The sequence below is a fragment of the Macaca nemestrina genome, chromosome 11 (genome assembly GCF_043159975.1).
Source record: "Macaca nemestrina isolate mMacNem1 chromosome 11, mMacNem.hap1, whole genome shotgun sequence".
Taxonomy (NCBI): domain Eukaryota; kingdom Metazoa; phylum Chordata; class Mammalia; order Primates; family Cercopithecidae; genus Macaca; species Macaca nemestrina.
Window position 1 is genome coordinate 130,027,656 of NC_092135.1, and position 14,313 is coordinate 130,041,968.

Consider the following 14,313-nt stretch of genomic DNA (forward strand, 5'->3'; position numbering starts at 1 on the left):
TTACTCTTTAACTTAACATAGGATTTCCATTTTAAAAATTCATTTAAGTGTTTTAAAAATTCATTTAAGTGAGATCGAATTTAACTTTTTTTTTCTTTTTCTTTTTTTTTCAGACAGAGTGTTTCTCTGTCGCCCAGGCTGGAGTAAGATGGTGAGGTCTTGGCTCACTGCAACCTCTACCTCCAGGGAGAATCAAATGATTCTCCTGCCTCAGCCTCCCGAGTAGCTGGGACTACAGGCACATGTCACCACACCCGACTAATTTTTGTATTTTTAGTAGAGAGGGGGTTTCACCATGTTGGCCAGGCTGGTCTTGAACTCCTGACCTTGTGATCCACCCGCCTCGACCTCCCAAAGTGCCGGGATTACAGGTGTGAGCCACCATGCCCAGCCGAATGTAACATTTTTTGAACAACTCAATTTCCTCATGTTTTTCTGTCTTCAATTACCTACCCCCAAACAGCCTGTGCTTCTTTCTTTCTCTCTTTCTCTTTCTTTCTCTCTCTCTCTCTCTGAGATAGAGTTTTGCTCTGTCACCCAGGATGGAATGCAATGACGCCATCTCGGCTCACTGCAACATCTGCCTCCCAGGTTGAAGTGATTCTCCTGCCTCAGCTGCCTGAGTAGCTGGGACTACAGGTGCCCCTCACCATGCCTGCCTAATTTTTGTATTTTTAGTAAAGATGGGATTTCACCATGTTGGCCAGGCTGGTCTTGAACTCCTGACCTCAGGTGATCTGGCCACCTTGGCCTCCCAAAGTGCTGGAATTATAGGCGTGAGTCACTGCACCCGCCCATTTTTCATATCTGCTCTAACTCAACACCATTTTCCTTTCTTATATAGAAATACAGAATTTTGGGAGTAATTTACTCATCCTCTCTCTTCTTAACCAGGTCCTGTTGGTTTCATTTGGTTTTGTTTGGGTATTCCGAAAACTTTTCTCTCCAGTTAAATATTTTATTATTTTTCCTTTTTTTGTACACTAGCAAATTCAGCTTTAAATCCTGTTAAATATTTTAAAATATGATTGTTACATTTTATTACAACTATATATCCCTGCTTTCAGACTGGACTATGCATGTTTGTGGAGATATCAAGCTATGCTACATACAACTATTATTTCTCCCTGCCTACATGCCCTTCATTGAAATTGCTACCTCCCTCCAGATAAGTATACATACACACTCCCTAGTCCCTACAACCTGGGCAGTCATAATTCCCCTAAGTGAATCAGTTTCCTTGGCTCAACTGATTGGCTCCAGTGGACCCCTAATTCATATCAATAGGTCAATCGCTATGGATGGTCAATTCATAGTCCTGTTTTTTCTGAGACAGAGTCTCGCTTTGTCACCCAGGCTGGAGTGCAGTGGCGTGATCTTGGCTCACCACAACCTCTGCCTCCCAGGCTCAAGTGATCCACCCACTTCGGCCTCCAAAGTAGCTGGGACTACAGGTGTGCACCACCACGCCCAGTTAATTTTTGTATTTTTTTGGTAGTGACAGGGTTTTGCCATGTTGTCCAGGATGGTCTCGAACTCCTGGGCTTAAGCAATCCACCCACCTTGGCCTCCCAAAGTGCTGGCATTATAGGAGTGAGCCACTGTGCCTGGCCACACAGTCATTTTTCACTCCTAAGAGTGACCACTTCTTATTAAATGTCAATGTTAGCAAATATATATTCACAATGTGCTCAGGCACTGTTCTAAGTACTTTACATGCATTGACTCATTTAAATCTCATATCAACCTCATGAGGTGATATGACTATCATTATCTACATTCCACAGGCAAGGAAAACGGGCAGAGAGGTTGAGTAACTTGTCCAAGGTCACACACAGTGAGTAACTGGTTCAGTTAGATTTGAACCCAGCAGTTTGGCTCCCTCTGTCCTAACTGTTATGCCGAATTGCTGCTATATTGAATTTGCAACACAAGAAACCCCTTTTTGTTATACCAGCTACATATGAGGCTGGTCTCTGGCAGGCAGTAAGGTACAGAAGAAAGTAAAATCTTGTACCTCCCATTTCAGTGAATTCCCCAACAAAACAAAGGTACAAGCGTTCTGGGTTTTGTGAATTGAATGCCATTTTTTTTTCTCTTTTAAAGTGTAAAAGTTATTAGATGCCACTTGTAGCTGGTGAGATGTATCTGTGATTAAAAGAGAAAGTTTAAAACCAGAAAAAATATGCAAGATGGAAGACATGAGAAAGAAAAGATAAAATAGAATGATGACAGAGTATAAAAATTGAGACAGATTTAAAGCTAAAAACGTGTGAATAAAAACGTAGAAAGGACAACACTGTAAATCAGGGAATTTTCTAAAATCCACTTTATTATTTTTTTTTAGACAGAGCCTTGCTCTGTCTCCCAGGCTGAAGTGCAATGGCACAATCTCAGCTCACTGCAATCTCTGCCTCCTGGGTTCAAGCATAAAATCCACTTTTAAAGTAGTGTATATGAAATTAAAAAGAAAATAAAGAGGAAAGCACTAGAAAACAAACAAACAAAAAATTAAACCTAAAAGGTTAAGCAAAATATGTTGATAACATCCACATAAAATAAAATTAATAGGTTAAAATATTTAAAAAGATGACATTTTAAATAGGAGCTAGAAGGTAAAAGAGAAATTAAGCTAAGATCTCAGAGGCCAAAGAAAAATAAATATTCTCATAGGATTTAGATTTTAAAAGTTAAGGCTGGGCACGGTGGCTCATGCCTGTAGTCCCAGTACTTTGGGAGGCTGGGGCAGGCGGATCACAAGATCAAGAGATCCAGACCATCCTGGCCAACATGGTGAAACCCTTTCTCTACTAAAAATACAAAAATTAGCTGGGCATGGTGGTACACATCTGTAGTCCCAGCTACTTGGGAGGCTGATGCAGGAGAATTGCTTGAACCCGGAAGGCAGAGGTTGCAGTGAGCCGAGATCACGCCACTGCACTCCAGCCTGGCGACAGGGCAAGACTCCGTCTCAAAAAAAAAAAAAAAAAAAGAAAAAAAAATTTTAAGAGAAAAAAAGAACACTATATAGAGAAAAAAGACAATGAATTTTTTAAAAAACATTACGTTTAAATTGAGAGAAGAGCAAAAATAGACTTTAATCAGACCAAAATTGTATGTTGGAATTAGTAGTCTGGGTGGGTGTAGTTGTTGTAATTGACGACGCCAAAAACAAGTGGATATGGGAATGATGAGACACTTTTTCTATTTGCCATGGCACTCTCAGCCATGGTGAAGGCCAGGCTCCTGGCATTTTAACATATCCCTCAACAGAACCGGGGACTTGAAAAGGCCAGCATATCCTGCTTCACTTTGGTTCTTGGAATGTGTTTGATTCTTAGTTTTTCTTTAGCTTTTTAAATAGTCCTTTCATTATCTTTTGCTGCCTTTATGATAAAATTATCATGTGAATGGCAACTAAAATATGTTGAATGAATGTATTCTATCTTATCTCCTTGGAGTTTTGGTGTTTGATTTGGTTATTACACTTTCACACACCCCCCCACCTTTATCACCTTGACTCATCTCTGACGTTGTAATACTTGTTATTGACCCTGAGTTACTTGGTTATTTGCTTCTTTCACCGTCCTTGGTGGCAGTGGAATTGGGTGGGGAGGAGACAATCCTCAGAACCTGCTCAGGGACTGGATTGTTAGGGTGTGGGCATGATGATGAGTGAAAGTGGAGTCAGGGGTGACCCCATGGTGTCTGCTTTTGTGACTGGGTAGATGTTAGTCCAGAAGGCTGGATTAGGGGTGGTGGTGGTTAGGAATTCAGGTCAGACTGGGACTGAGAGGTTCTGGGGCAACCATAACTGTGTATAAGCCCTAAACTTCCAGAAGCCTTGGACTTCATAACAGACTGTTATGGACTGTTATGGACTGAATGTCTGTGTTCTTTCAAAGTTCGTATGTTGAAACCCTAATCCCAGTGTGATGGTATTTGGAGGTGGGGACTTTGGGAAGTACTTGGGTCATGAGAGTGGAGCTTTTACTAATGGGATTAGTGCTCTTCTAAGAAGAGGCCTGTGAGAGACTAGCTAGCTAGCTAGCCTGTCATGTCACAACAGGCCAAGAAGGCCATCTATGAACCAGGAAATGGTTCACCAGAGATGGAATCAGCTAGTGTCTTGATCTTGGACTTCACAGCCTTCAGAACCACGATAAACAAATTTCTGTTGTTCATAAGCCACTCAATCCATGATATTGTGATATAGCATTCCCAAAGGACCAATATTTGGGTGTTTCTAAATTCTTCAGCCATACATTTTGAATTTATCGGTTTGCTGCAAAAATTGGCTGGGTGTGGTGGCACGCGCCTGTAGTCCCAGCTGCTTGAGAGGCTGAGGCAGGAGAATCGCTTGAACCTGGGAGGCAAATGTTGCAGTGAGCCGAGATTGCACCACTGCACTCCAGCCTGGCGACAGAGTGAGACTTCGTACCCCCACCCCTAACAACAAAAAAAAATGAGGGCACGGTGATATGTCCACCCTAGCCCTGTAGCCTATACACAGGCAGGCATCACACTTTGACAAACGACCAATCAAAATGAGATTTGTCCGTTGAACTTAAGTAAAATAATGGTCTCAGCCCTACTTCCTCTGCTCTTGTCCTTGCTCCTCTATTTCTACTTTTAATTATTTTTGGTTTCCTTGGCTTTACCTCCTATTTCTAGTCCTGAAATCTCAGATTTTCTTTTCATTTATTTTTTGAGACGGAGTCTTGCTCTGTCACCCAGGCTGGAGTGCAGTGGCCCAATCTAGGCTCACTGCAGTCTCCACCTCTCAGGTTCAAGCAATTCTCCTGCCTCAGCCTCCCGAGTAGCTGAGACTACAGGCATCCACCACCGTGCCTGGCTAATTTTTTGTATTTTTAGTAGAGACAGGGTTTCACCATGCTGGCCAGGCTGGTCTCGAACTCCTGATCTCAAGTGATCAGCCCACCTTGGCCTCCCAAAGTGCTGGGATTATAGGCGTGAGCCACTTTGTCCAGCCAGAGATTTTATTTCAATCCTTTGTTCTTTTCCTCTTCTGGGTCTTACCCTTCCTGTCCCCACTGGCCCCTCTCCTATCCACTGAATTCCTGGACCCCTGACACTCTCTGCCTCCTGTCCTTGCTGGGCTTCCTCTACCCTCTGCATTTCAAAGACAAGTTTTGCTGAAATCACAGTTTTCCTGAGGGCTCTAGAAAGATCTGTGTGAACATTAAAAAGCAAAGGTTCCTTGGGTTCATTTAGGCGTTAAGCAAACATTGATTGAGGTCTATGCGTGTGGCAGGTACTGCAGATGCAAAGTTTTCCACATTCATGGAGCTCACAATTATTAAGGGGAACCCTGAATTTGCTTAGACTACGGCAACACATTGGCCGGGCACGGTGATTCACACCTGTAAATCCCAGCACTTTGGGACAACAAAGTGGGCGGGAGATTGAGACCATCCTGGCTAACTCAGTGAAACCCCTTCTCTACTAAAAATACAAAAATTAGCTGGGCGTGGTGGCAGGTGCCTGTAGTCCCAGCTACTCGGGGGGCTGAGGCAGGATAATTGCTTGAACCCAGGAGGTGGAGGTTGCAGTGAGCCGAGATCGCACCATTGCTCTCCAGCCTGGGCGACAGAGCAAGAGTCTGTCTCAAAAAAAAAAAAAAAAAAAAAAAAGGCAAGAAAAAGAAAAAAGAAATACAGGAACAATTTAATCTCTTTTCCTTGTTTCAATATGGAGCATATGGTGGTGGACTCCATACAGACTCAAGCATCTGTCCACATTCTATTTTCGAAGTTTGGTCTCTGCCCTGTCTGCCTTGCCCTCTCGTATCTCCTCCCCCAGCCAACCTTTTTTTTCTGTAGTGCAATTGTTCGCCAGACTGGTCTCGGAAGTTTGATTTTTCTTTTTTCTTTTTTGAGACGGAGATTTCACTCTTGTTGCCCCGGTTGGAGTGCAATGGCGCGATCTCGGCTCACCGCAACCTCCGTCTCCCAGGTTCAAGCGATTCACCTGCCTCAGCTTCCCGAGTAGCTGGGATTGCAGGCTTGTGCCACCACGCCCGGCTAATTTTGCAATACAGACGGGGTTTCTCCATGTCAGGCTGGTCTTGAACTCCCGACCTCAGGTGATCCGCCCACCTCGACCTCCCAAAGGGAAGTTTGATTTTTCTATGGTCACCAATGGACACTGGATCTCCATAGCTTGAGAATGGCGGCCATCCCCTCACTGGCATGCTTTCCTCTTGAGCTCTCCCGAACGTTCTGGCTGCTCTTTGGATTTCCCTTTCCTTTGCTCACATCTACAATATTGGTGTTTCCTAGGTCCCGTGCTTAGCGATTGTCTCCTCTCCACACTTCCCTGGGCGGGCCACACTGAACTGTCAGGGGCTTTCTCAACTGCGCTTCTTCTCTCACCTGAAACCCTCTTCCCTACCCTTTCTACTAGGTCGACGTCTCCATCATCAACTGCTCCCCACCCATGTCGGGGTGGGCCCCTTGGGCAGGCTCCCCTAGTCTCCTTTCTTCCGATCATCCCGGGGACGGCATCTGCTTGCTCTGCCATCAGCCTCGCATCCTGAGGGCAGGGACCACGCGGGGGTTGCCCATCTCTGTATCCACAGTGCCAGCACTGCACCTCGCCCCAAGCAGTTGTCCAATAAATGAGCAGTAAGTAAACGAAAGAATGAGCAAAGCCTTGTCACAGGAAAGGGGCCGGCGGCGTCTGCCGTGCAAGACCTGGCCCAGTGGAGCAAAGCCTGGAGGTTCAGGAGCCGGGTCTGGAAGGCTCCTGCCTGTGAGACAGGGGCGCGGAGCCAGCCCGCGCCTGGCACAAGGCGTCTCAGAGGCCGCCCACTGGGAGCCAACCGTTGCAGCCAGTTGTCCCCACGAGCGAGGCCGGAGAAGGCGCAGCGGCCCCTGGCCTGGCCATTTCGCCCTTGCGGCAGCTGAACCGCCGACTACCAGCTCCTCCACCGAGCACACGCCCCGCGCACTTCGCTCTCGGCCTCGCCCGGCCACCGTCGCTCTCTAGAACTCCGCGCCCGTGACCCGGAAGAGCATTCTCCTTAGCAATTGCGGGACTGCGGCGGCGCCGGCCTCCGGGGAGAAACGGTGAGGCCCTCACTCGCCTGCCCCCTACACCGCCTACTGCTGCACGACCCCTTCGGGACCGACCCGCGGTCTGGCCTCTGGGGGGCTCCGCGGCGCTTCGCCAGGCACCTGCGGTGGCGGCCCGAGAGGAGCGTCTTCCGCCTCTGGCGTTGCTCCCCGGCCCACGCGTCTTCCCTGTCCGGCATCTCCCTCAGTGTCCCCAGCTCCCCACTCTCCGCTCCTGACCGACCCGGCCTCCCAGGCCGCGCTTATTAGCGCCGGGGCCTTTGTAGCCTAGGATGGGGTGAGGGGAGCGAGACCAGAATTAGAGCCTGTTGCTGTAGAGAGGACGCTTCCCCAGGCTCGGGTCACCTGTGAATGCGTTCTCAAGGGTCTTGATCGAGATGTTTCAGGACTGGCAGGGATGGGGAGCCTTGGGAATCTTGAATGGCAGCCGCTTAATTATAACATGTTCTTGACGTTTGCGCTTTCCACAGTGATACACTTTATCTGCTTTATTGATCGTAGAGACTCTTAAAAAAATAATTTAAACTTTTATTTTAGATATGGGGGATACGCATGCAGGTTTCTCACTTGGGTGTATTGCACCCAGGTATTGAGCATAGAACCCAGTAGGCAGTTTTTCAGCCCACATCCCCCATCTCTCCCCTCCTTCCAGTAGTCTACACTGTGTACCGTTACCATGTTTATGTCCATGGGCGCTCAATGTTTCTACTCCCACTTGTAAGTGCGCTCAATGTTTAGCTCCCACTTATAAGTAAGAACATATGGTATTTAGTTTTCTGTTCTTGTGCTAATTCGTTTAGGATTATGGCCTCCAGCTCCACCTGTGTTGCTGCAAAGGACGTGATTTTCTCCTTTTTTTTTGTGGCTGCATAGTATTCCATAGGGTACATCCACATTTTTTTGTCCAGTCCACCATTGATGGTCACCTAGGTTGATTCCTTGTCTTTGCTGTTGTGAATAGCTCAGCCGTGAACATACAAGTGCATATGTCTTTTTGGTATAATGGTCTGTTTTCCTTTGGTTATATACTCAGCAATGGGATTGCTGGGTGAAATGGTGGCTCTTTAAGTTCTTTGAGAAATCTCTAAACTGCTTTCCACAGTGGCTGAACTAATTTACATTCCCACCAACAGTGTATAAGTGTTCCCTTCTCAACGGAGCCTAACAGGGCTTGTTTTCTGACTTTTTGATAATAGCCATTCTGACTGGTATGAGATGGTGTTTCACTGTGGTTTTGATTGGCATTTCTCTGATAATTAGTCATGATCATGTTTTCCATATATTTGTTGGCTGCTTATATGTCGTGGTCTTTTTTTTTTTTGTATTTCTTCTGAGAAGTGTTTGTTCATGTCCTTTGGCCATTTTTAAAAATGGGCTTGTTTTTTGCTTGTTGATTTAAGTTTCATAGGGATTCTGGATATTGGACCTTTGTCAGATGCATAGTTTGGGAATATTTTCTCCCATTTTGTATGTTGACTGTTTACTCTGTTGATAATTTCTTTTGCTGTGCGGATGCTCTAGTTTAGTTAGTTCCAACTTGTCAATTTTTGTTTTTGCTGCAGTTGCTTATGGGGACTTAGCCAAAAATTTGCCAAGGTCAATATCAAGAAGTGTATTTCCTGGGGTTTCTTCTAGGATTTTTATAGTTTGAGGTCTTTTATTTTATTTTGAGACAGGGCCTCACTGGCACCCAGGCTGGAGTGCAGTGGAGTGACTGCAGCTCACTGCAGCCTCGACTTCCCAGGCTCAAGTGATCCTCCCACCTCAGCCTTCGGAGTAGCTGAGACTACAGGTGTGCACTACCACGTTCGCCTAATTTTTGTATTTTTTGTGGAGATGTGGTTTTACCGTGTTGTCCAGGCTGGTCTCTGGCTCCTAGGCTCAAGAGATCTGCCTTGAGTCACCCAAAGTGCTGGAATTACAGGCATGAGCTACTGTGCCTGACTGAGGTCTTTGCATTTAAATCTTTAACCCATTATGTATATTGTGAAATACAAGGATCCAGTTTTATTCTTCTGCGTATGGCCAGTGAGTTATCCCAGCACCATTTGTTGGATAGGGAGTCCTTTCCCCATTGCTTGCTTTTTGCCAGCTTGTTGAAGATCAGATGGTTGTAGGTGTGTGGCATTATTTCTGAGTTTTCTGTTCTGTTCCATGGTTCTATAGGTGTGAGACTCATTTAACTGTACATCTTGAACTGATCCTTTTCTGGGGAATTTGCTTCCCAGTTGTGAGTGAGGTATGGTTAGTATATTCTAGAGCTTAGACTTTGTGTCTTACAAGTTTTCTGCAGAAGGAAATCTTCCTAAGACTGACTAGGTTTGAGAAATATTTCAAGTGAAATTTGCTGCATTGAAGAAAGTAGGGGCAGGTGTTGTTAGTAGCCTGGACTTAGACTTCAAAAGACACTATGGCACTGGAAAACCTCCCCTGATTTGAGTTTGAATGAGTGATACTAAGAAAACTGTAAGCCTTATTTGATCGTGGTTGGATAACGACTTTATTTTTAATCTGATGATGATGGAGCTAAAACTGAGGCATGTGAACCGTTTTTGGAAATGATGTTATTTGGGAATAAAATGTGTGAGTATACCAAAATTCATTCAAAACTATAATTTCATTCCAATTTAATAAATATTTATTAAGCATCTACAGCATTATACACTTTAAAGGATATAAAAGAAATAAAAGACTGCACACATGAAATTATTAGTAAAGCAATAAAATGAACATTTGTTTAAATGCAAAATATGTGGTACAGATTTTAAGTACTGTAGTAGGTCAGGGTGGAGAAGTCATTTATGGATGAAATGGGACTTGATTTGTCTCTAAAGTACAGATATAATTTGTATTTGTATTGGAGGGGACAGGAAGTCCTAATTCCTTTCTTTATATTCTTAAGAGTTTGGGAAATAGTTCCATGTGGCATTTTGAAGTTCTTATTTAATGCTCTCAGGTCACTTGATTTGTGATCTATTTCTTTCAAATAGTCTTAGTACAAATCTATATGGCATTTTTCCTGTGTGAGATCTAAAATAGTGAAGCTACTAACTGAGGGCTTTGCCACTTAGAGATTCTTTGCTTCTGCATTTGGTGTTAGGTTTATATGAAACACCACAGTTTAAGTATAGTTACTGTTTCATTCATACTCAAGAGTCTTGTGAAGTGTTGCTCTTTTTTATTTGACTGGGGTATTTCTGAAGTGCTTCCTATGTAGCAGCAACAGTATCAGGAAATACCAAAAACAACTGTTACTTAGCAACCAGTAGGTATGCTTTATATACAGAGGGTGTGTGTGTTTAGCCTATCAGCCTTTGATGCTCAGCATTTGCCTTGAGACATTGAAGGCCAGAGCAATTTATGTAGACATCTGAATTGACTTTTTTTTTTTTTTTTTTTTGAGTTTAATAAGGGGGCTCAGCTGCTTTGGGCATCCACCAAAGATACATTTGTGAAGATGATGCAACTCTTAAGTCCTCTTAAAAGATGTTTTGTTGCTTTCTTATAGACTTAGTGTTCATTTATTCACTTAATCAACAAATATAATATTTGAGTAATTACTTGGTACTAGGCACTATGCTTGGCATTGGAGATGGGGGAGAGTGAGTGCACATATGATCCCTGTCCTCTGCAGATGATACTCAAATAATCACACAAATGCAAAACTGTGGCTGTGACAAGTGTTTTAGAGAAATCACCGAAATGACATTTTAACTGATATCTACAAGAAGCACAGGAAGAGAACAGTGCTCTAGTCAAAGCAGACCCTCTGATGCCATGTCCATGTTGCCCTGGCTGGAGTGCAGTGGTGAGATCATGGCTCACTGCGGCCTCGACCTTCTGGGCTCAAGCGATCCTCCTGCCTCAGCCTCCCAAAGTTCTGGGATTATAGATGTGAGCCACCATGCCCAGCCTGTCCTTTTATTTTATCCTTCAAAAAGTTTTTGTTTTACAGGAGGAGTTTCATGAAACAAAATACTATTGAGCATGAGTACAAGTAAAACTGGGCCTGGAATGAATGAATACATCCCTCTGAGGTCTGGCCATCTATGCCATTTTTGGTGATGTCAGGGAGGTGGAGACTTGACCAGAAGTCGTCTTCTTTATTTTTTTTTGAGACGGAGACTTACTCTGTTGCCCAGGCTGGAGTGCAGTGGCACAATCTCAGCTCAGTGCAACCTCTGCCTCCTGGGCTCGAGCAATTCTCCAGCCTCAACCTCCCGAGTAGCTGGGACTACAAGCTCACACCACCACGCCTGGCTAATTTTTTGTATTTTTAGTAGAGGTGGGGTTTCACCATGTTGGCCAGGCTGGTCTCAAACTCCTGACCTCAAGCAATCCACCCGCCTTGGCCTCCCCAAGTGCTGGGATTACAGACGTGAGCCACCGCACCTGGCTTTTTTGAGACAGATTCTCACTCTGCTGCCCAGGCTGGAGTGCAGTGGTGTGATCATAGCTCACTGTAACCTTGAACTCCCGGGCTTGAGTGATCTTCCCACCTGAGCCTCTTGAGTGGCTGGGTCTATAGGCATAAGCCACCATGCCCAGCTAGTTAAAAAACTTTTTTTTTTTTTTTTTTTGTGGAGACAGAGTCTTGCTGTGTTGCTCAGGCTTGTCTGAAACTCTTGGCCTCAAGTGATCCTCCTGCCTCAGCCTCTCAAATGTTGGAGTTACAGGCATGAACCACTGTGCCTGTCCTGGAATTCTTGTTGTCTTTATTAAACTGAGAGTGGTGGTAGAACAGCACAAGATGCTCCTTTTTGTCATGTAACATGAAGTAGAAGGATTTGATGGGTTTTTCATATAGAAGGTATTTTGTTTGAAACCATAGCAAGAACTTGATGCCTTAGAGTAGTTATTAAGTGACCAGTTATGTTGAGGCAAGACTTGATCAGGTTTAGTCAACTGTTAGTCCACCTACTTTTGATTCCTTTCTTGCCCCAATAACAGGCAGCCTTTGGGATGTACTGATAATGACAGATGAGACACTGGTCATACTGGTAGGATGTCACTTCATGTGGTGCAAAGTACCTTGAAATTAACTCTGATGAAATCAGGAGGGGAGAAGGGCTGATGAAGTACCCTACCCTCAGTAAAGTATTGGTGGAGTGTCTGGTAGACACTGAGAGGTTGTGTGACCCAAACCAGGAGGAGGCAGGGTTGTATAATGCTAATTGAAGAATCCTGCTTATACTTCCTTTTTGGTCCTCCTCTAATGAAATTGGATTGTTTCTATTTCTCATTAGGCTTTGATGAGGAAAAGTTTGTGGTGATTATCTAGGTGCTGACGGATTCAGAGAGAAGGCCCAAACATTTCTGTTTAACTTCATTTTTCTAGAGACCAGCTTTCCACATGGGAAGTAGTTGCCTCTTTCTCTGATGTCTGCCATGGTTATTTTTAATCACTTTTAAAAGGTTGAATGCAAAACTCTGGCAACAGTTATACCAAGAAGGAGCTATTATTATTTTTGTTTAATCCTTTTACTTATGGCACAGGATTAAACAAGGTCAGAAATTTACTTGTTTCTTTTTAATTTTAGTTAATTTTTGTAAATGAAAAAAATGAATTGTTCTGAGACTTTTTTGTTGAAATAATGCATTTATTTTCTTTATGTTTTATTGAATTTTTGCCAGTTCAAATCAGTCTTTCATAATAGTTTACAAGTAAGAATGCCTTATAAGTTTTATGACTGAAATATGTCTGATTTTTAATAAATGAATTAGGGCTCAATTTGTGTTGTTTAGGATTATTAATTATTGGTTAAGACCATATTTTTAAAGGTGATTTATTGAGATATAGTTGACAGGTTATAAACTCTAAAGTGTACAATTGGTTAAGTTTTGACATATGTGTGTACTTGTAAGACTATCATCACAAACAAGACAGTGACCATATCTATTATACCCAAAGCTGTTTTCATACCCCTGGCTTCCTGATCCCTATCCCAGATAACTGATTTTTTTTTTTTTTTTTTTTAGACAGACTCTCGCTCTGTCCCCCAGGCTGGAGTGCAGTGGCGTGATCTCGGCTCACTGCAAGCTCCGCCTCCCAGGTTCACTCTATTCTCCTGCCTCAGCCTCCCGAATAGCTGGGACTACAGGTGCCCGCCACCACGCCCGGCTAACTTTTTGTATTTTTAGTAGAAACGGGGTTTCATCGTATTAGCCAGGATGGTCTCGATCTCCTGACCTCATGATCCACCCACCTCAGCCTCCCAAAGTGTTGGGATTACAGGCGTGAGTCACTGCACCTGGCCTAACTGATGTTTTTATCATTGTACATTAACTTTCATTTCCTAGAATTTCCTCTTATTTTATATAAACGGAACCACACAATATGTGGTTATCCTTCTTTCACTCAGCATAATTGAGAGTCATCCTTGTTGTTAAGTGTATCAGTAGCTGATTCCTCTTTATTGCTGTGTAATAATGCATTGCATGGATATACCTCAGTTTATTAATACATTTACCTACCAATGGACATGTTGGTTGTTTCCAGTTTTAGTTATTAACAAGTAAGTCTTCTATAAAAATTTGTTTACAAGGCTTTGTATGGACCTATATTTTTATTCCTTTTGGTTAAATACCTAGGAGTAGAATGGCTAGATCATATAATAGGCATATGCTTAACCTTTAAGGAAACCGTCAATGTTTAGTTATCCCTAAGTATTTAATAGTTTTTGATGCTATTTGATATGGTTTGGTTTGAGGTCCTCACCCAAATTTCATGTTAGATTGTAATCCCCATGTGTCGAGGGAGGGAAGTGATTGGATTATGGGGCTGGTTTCCCCCATGCTGTTCTGGTAATAGTGAATTCTCACAAGATCTGATGGTTGTATAAACGTTAGTTTTTCCTGTGTTCTCACATGCTCTCTCACTTGCCTGCCGCTGCCGTATAAGACATGCCTGTTTCCTCTTTCATCGTGATTATAAGTTTCCTGAGTCTTTCCCAGCCATGTGGAACTGAGTCAACCCTCTTTCCTTTATAAATTACCCAGTCTTGGGTATTTCTTTGTATCAGTGTGAGAATGGACTAATACACTATTAAAATTATATTTTTAAAATTTATATTTCTGATTGCCACTAGTATATAGAAATATGATTGATCTTTTACATTAATCTTCTCTGTCAGTCTGGCTAAACTCACTTAGTTCTTATTAGTCCTAGACCTTTTTTTTTTTTTGAGATGGAGTCTTGCTCTGTTGCCCAGGTAGG

The 14,313-nt window shown here is 43.4% G+C and overlaps 1 protein-coding gene across 1 annotated transcript in view; it reads left to right on the forward strand.

Annotated features, from left to right (window-relative positions):
• Positions 1-6,779: 6,779 nt before the first annotated feature.
• The window catches only part of LOC105473922 (DIS3 like 3'-5' exoribonuclease 2), a 374,047-nt gene continuing 366,513 nt past the window's right edge, over positions 6,780-14,313 (forward strand). The window contains 1 exon segment of the mRNA XM_071073554.1: positions 6,780-7,091. The gene's annotated coding sequence lies outside the window, so the exon portion shown is untranslated.